The sequence below is a fragment of the Triticum aestivum genome, chromosome 3A, assembly GCF_018294505.1.
Source record: "Triticum aestivum cultivar Chinese Spring chromosome 3A, IWGSC CS RefSeq v2.1, whole genome shotgun sequence".
Classification (NCBI taxonomy): Eukaryota; Viridiplantae; Streptophyta; class Magnoliopsida; order Poales; family Poaceae; genus Triticum; species Triticum aestivum.
In genome coordinates this window covers 997,920-1,003,997 of record NC_057800.1, presented here as the reverse complement: position 1 = coordinate 1,003,997, position 6,078 = coordinate 997,920, and the positions used below count along the sequence as shown (strand labels likewise).

General features: G+C 43.8%; 1 pseudogene; it reads right to left on the bottom strand.

Annotated features, from left to right (window-relative positions):
* Positions 1 to 2,077: 2,077 nt before the first annotated feature.
* Positions 2,078 to 3,976, bottom strand: LOC123063764 (transcription factor bHLH168-like; annotated as a pseudogene).
* Positions 3,977 to 6,078: the final 2,102 nt, after the last annotated feature.

Genomic DNA, 6,078 nt, shown 5'->3' with positions numbered 1-6,078 from the left:
CTTTTGGTCGCCACGAGCTATACACCTAATTTGAAGAACTTTAGTATGAATAGTGGCAACTAATTAATTAATTGAAGATGTAGTTGTGGTAATTAGTTAGCTGAAGATGTATGTAGTACTAATGTGTTTATGGTTTCATCTGACGTACTTAAGATGGCAAGAATGACACCACAACAATTAAATTAAGCAATCACATGCGACATTTTAGTGGAGTGTATACTCATCCGCGCACCACCTCGGAACTAAGCACATCACAATTTAAAGTTGTAATCTCACAACCTTTTGATCAGGATATCATGTTTGTGTGCATCACAGTGATACAAAGGGCGGGGTTTAACCTCCTTTTAAAAAAAGAGTCATGTCAAATTTGACACTTGGTAAAAGTTAACATCATTATCCAAGTGCAATATTTCTCCATTTAAATCTATATGGGGCCTGATCCACACGTTGTTTTGCATAAAGTTATTTTTTTACCTTTTACAGAGCTATTGTTGTGACAAACACTCACAATTGAAAAGAATCTAATAGAAGACTCACTGATGTGAAAAAAAATGCGGCAGTCACATCCACGCGCCAAATAAAATATGTACAAATGGACATGTAGATTGATTCCTCATTGGTGACTTTTCGGCCCCGCCCAATCACCCTCCGGCGACGTGGAAGAAAGCGAAGTGGAGCATGGGCCCAAACGCCATCACATCTTCATTCGGCATGTTTACATGCATGTAATGCCACCTAGCTCTCCCTTTCACCCATCAGTCTCCTTTTTCTTTTGGAAGATGTGCATCAATATATTTGCCGAGTCAATGCATAGTATATTCATTTTTTAGGCATCCTGACATTCACATATATTTTTCTGTTTCCAACAAAGTTTCATTAATTTAGAAACAAGAATTTGGTTTTTGTCAAAGAATTATTAACCTAACTGTCAATGTCAGGCCAAAGTCTTGACGTCGAAGGTATTTGTTCCTTTCCCCAATTTATTAGTTCTCAACGTGCCAGTGCAAATTATATGTAGTCTGAAAAAGGCCTCAGGCATCCACGAGGGCTAATTTCTTTAATCGGGCCAAAACCACTAGCTAACTAAGGAATTAATACTTATGTGTCATGGCGAAATTACGGCTGTTTAGTTAAATAATTATTCTTAAGTCACACTGCTCTTTTGGTCCCAGCCGTGCGCCCCGGGATACATATTGGACAACTCAAGGATTTGTCCAGGCATCTCCACCATACAATTACACAGCCAAACATTTACCGTACGCACCTAGGTCTCCCTTCCTTGCATCACTTCTTTTTTGCTCTTGGAACATAAACATTAATATATTTGTTGAGCCAATGCGTAGTATATATTCATTTGTTATGCACGATTCATTCTTTACTAAATCATTCTACCATACACACCCCGACATCCACATATATCTTATTCTGATTCGTACGTAGTTTCATTAGTTTAGAAAGTAGAATTTTCTTTTTGTCAAAGAATTATTACTTAACTTTCAATGTCAGGCCAAAGTCTTGATGTTCAAGGTATTTGTTCCTTTCCAAATTAGTTTATTCTCAACGTGCAAGTGCAAAATATATGTAGTCTGAAAAGGGCCTTGTGCATTCACGAGGTCTAATTTTTTTAATCTGGCCGGAACGACTAGCTAACTAAGGAACAATATTTGTATGTCATGGCGTAATTACGGCTGTTTAGTTAAATTATTATTGTTAAGTCACGCTACTCTTTTGGTCTGAGATACATATTGCAGAACTCATGGATTTGTTCACGCATCTCCACCATGCAATTACAGATCCAAACATTTTCCATAATCTAGATATCGAGCAATTAGTACACATATGAATTCCAAAATTTTGTTTCCCAAAAAAGTTCTCTATTGGTTGGAGAGGGTGCATGCACTTACTAGTTAAAGTGTTTCCATCCCTAATCGGTCAGTTAATGAACAGACAAGATATACCATTTGTGGGATGTTTATTTATACAATTAAGTGGTTCTTTTTCCTTTTTACACAAATCGACTTACTATCATACCGATGCTCCCGGTCGTTCGGAAATTCTTGAAACATCTATGCTAATTCTAGTGCTTTAAGGCCTGCACAATAACAAGAGAAAAATTTATGAAATTAGGTAACTTATTTTATGCAAATTACAGTACTTTATAGATGGAAACCAATCCTCCATCACATAATGCATTTTTTTCTAGACGCGTCTAACTAAATTTAGCACATACATTCTGGCCACAAGAGTGGGGAAAAAAGTAAACATGGAAATCAATGAAGACGTGTATGTCACGTTGTGTACATCCAAGGTTGTTTTCAAACTCCTGGGCTATAACTACCGCGCTTCTTTTGTTTCTTTCTATCGTTCTATAGCCCAGGAAAATGATTGGAGAGGAATCTATAGTTCTGCAGTTCCACATATGCACAAGGGCACTCTTATATTTTCTTTTGTGCCTTTTACTTCTATATATGTCGTTAATCCAATTTAATGTTACATTAGAAACTAACATTGCCTGTCAGGTAAGTATGAACACATATTTTTAATAATGCTTTCACTCCAAGGTTCCAAAAAGGAAATAATAATAATATTTTGACACAAGAAACAGTTTATTCAGAAAATAATTCTTTTAATGATACAATTTTCATGCTCCATAAACTACATTTTATTGGTATAATTATTTTTTTGTTGAAATCTTAATCCTAGGACTCACGTGCTCATTACATTTTACAACGTATGTACGTACCCGGGAGTGTATAGTGTAGAATATTCTGTGGCTAGCAGCAGAGTGATTAGCGTTGATGATGACAGCCCCTTCTTCCTCAAGAATGGTAATCACCTCATGGAGCTTGATAGGCCTCTCTGTGCTGCATATCAGTCTCACCTCCATGCTTGCATCGCCGGGTTGCCGCACCTCCACTACTAGTGGCGATGCCTCCAATTTTGTTCCTCCTTCTGGTGACCCTGCGCCGCCGCTCGTGGTTGCAGTGATAATGGGCGTCGCGATGCCACTAACTCCCAGTACGGTAGCCATGGCTTGTATTCTTGTGTTGTAGCTTCTCAACCTGCTCTTTGAGCTTCTTGATGTATGATGCCGCCACATCCAGGCTTCCTAACTGGGTCATTGTATCCTATATACGCATTAAAGGCACAACAATATTAACAGAATAGGGAGTTATTTTTTTATTGTATGACGTGATTTCCTTGGCTGATAGCTATTGGTTTTACAGATAACGGAAGAGATGTATTTTAGTCCAGTCTATTTATGGTGATGGACACAATTACACATAACAAACCTTTTGGATTTGAACGTTTATTATTCATATTATGTCGAGTAAAAACCACCGTTTTAAACAACGTGCGCTATAGCGTTTAGAGGGGCATCGTGCTAAGCCGCTTAGCATCAATTAGCATGCTATAGCACCAGTTTAGTGCACTAACGCTTCTGGCACTATTTTCCATAACCCACTATTTGAAAACTTTGCGTAAAACCAATTGTGGATTTTCTTTAATCCACGGTCTGTTTATACTTTGCACTTGTTTTCAGCCGTACCTCAGACATGCCATGAGCTTCAAAAGTAGTACCTAAAGTGAAAATAAATCTCCAACAAACACAGTTAATTGCCATTCGGCACTTAAATATTTGTAATATATAAACTCATCATTTTCTGGACAGGATGAGATGACAGTATAAACATGGAGAATTGGAGAGAAACAACTAGCTAGCTATCACACCGTTCAGTTATATGCAATGAGCGAACAATCTCATTTGAAGAGAGAAGCGTTTTCTTGATTAGTTCTTAGTTCTTACAGCGTGGGGGGAGTGTTCTTTTGGGATGAGGGACGCGAGCTTCTCGCAGAGCGCCTTCATGTGCTGCCTCCTCTTCTTCTCCGACTCCTTCTTCTCCACCGGTACCGGCCTGCCGCCCCTCGCCCCGGTCCTCTTTCCGCCCCTCCCCGGCTTAGCCTTCACCTCCATCTACCTTAGCAGGGAGAGACCGATCAGCAGCCGCGGTCTTAATACTCTAGATCGAATTGTAAACGTAATGAGGAAGAGAATACCGAAGTGCAGGCAGCTGCTAGCCTCATGCCGGCAGCTAGGCAGGATGCGATGGAGGAGGAAGAACGAGTACATGGTAAGGGCTGGCCGGCCCGAAGGGGATTTGAGGATATATGCTAGGCCTATGGGAGTATGGGAAATATGCCAGGTATATATTGTTTTGAAAAATGTGTCTACATTTTTTTTAAATGGAGAAGGACCCCCCGGAACTCCGCCTATGTTGTCTCAACATAGCCGGTCCCAAGCCCGGGTAAAGGAGGAGGGTTGTGATAGGCTTGGCGAGCCAACGTAAAAACTCAGCCACTCTTATGAAAAAAAAAACAATGTTGCAGGAGGATGGGGGTATTGATGAAGATGTGAACCATCGAATCAAAGCCGGATGGATGAAGTGGCGCCAAGCTTCTGGCATTCTCTGTGACAAGAGAGTGCCACAAAAGCTAAAAGGCAAGTTCTACAGGACGGCGGTTCGACCCGCAATGTTGTATGGCGCGGAGTGTTGGCCGACTAAAAGGCGACATGTTCAACAGTTAGGTGTGGCGGAGATGCGTATGTTGAGATGGATGTGTGGCCACACGAGGAAGGATCGAGTCCGGAATGATTATATATGAGATAGAGTTGGGGTAGCACCAATTGAGGAGAAGCTTGTCCAACATCGTTTGAGATGGTTTGGGCATATTCAGCGCAGGCCTCCAGAAGCTCCAGTGCATAGCGGACGGCTAAAGCGTGCGGAGAATGTCAAGAGAGGGCGGGGTCGACCGATTTTGACATGGGAGGAGTCCGTTAAGAGAGACCTGAAGGATTGGAGTATCGACAAAGAGCTAGCTATGGACAGGGGTGCGTGGAAGCTTGCTATCCATGTGGCAGAGCCATGAGTTGGTTGCGAGATCTTATGGGTTTCACCTCTAGCCTACCCCAACTTGTTTGGGACTAAAGGCTTTGTTGTTGTTGTTGTGGAGAAGGACCCCCGGCCTCTGCATCTGGACGATGCATGCAGCCATTTTATTAATTATTCATATAGGACCTTAAAAAGTCATACAACAGTAAGACTAAAGCCATCGTCTAGGCAACATCTGGCGCTACTCCTATCCAGTTGATGTAGGAATACTGATAGTCTGGGTCTAATACCAAACAGACCTCGCAACCAAACCTAACATCTATGACCTGAGGTCCCAACCAGAATGTCTGCCGGGTATGGGGCACCCACCAGTCCGGCGCCTTCTTCAACCCGGACGCCTGCCGGGTATGAGGCCGCCGCAGCCACCTGCCACCAATCCATCTCCAGAGCTGTACTATTGCATCTACCGTGCCAGGTCCCTCTGCCATAGACGCCAACACGACGCCAGACAGCGTCGTCCTCCTGCGCGAGTCCATGGGAGTATGGGGAGAACGGCCTGCGCTGTCGTTGATGTCACACTCGCCGTCGGGCGCCCGCTGCTCCTTGCTGCCGGTGCACCGCCGATCCATGAGCCGCCACCGCCGACAGGAGATCGCCACCACCGCGCGAGGGGGAGGGCGCCGCCGCCGCCATCACTGGCCAGGCAACGCCGGCGTGGCCTCGGGCGGCGGCAGGAGGAGGGAGAGATGAGCGGAGGCCTAGGGCCGGCGCGGTAGATCGCCCCCCGTATCGCCAGGGGCTGGCGACGCGGGGGTAGGGAGTTTCTTCAAAAAATTGGGGGAGAATTTCACTTCCCCGGCCTCTGCACCAACTTGGGATGCATATGGCCATTTTAGTATGAGTACCAAGATAAACATGGTCCTCAGAATTTTTTAAATGAGTACCAAGATATTTTTTGATGAGTGATTCCACCACACACCAAACTTGATCCTCAATAAATAGGGGAAAACCCCTCACTGGTAGAAAAAGGGCCTATAGTCCCGGTTCGTAAGGGCCTTTAGTCCCGGTTCCTGAACCGGGACTAAAGTGTCGGTACTAATGCCCCGACCCTTTAGTCCCGGTTCCTGAACCGGGACTAAAGTGTCGGTACTAATGCCCCGACCCTTTAGTCCCGGTTCAATCCAGA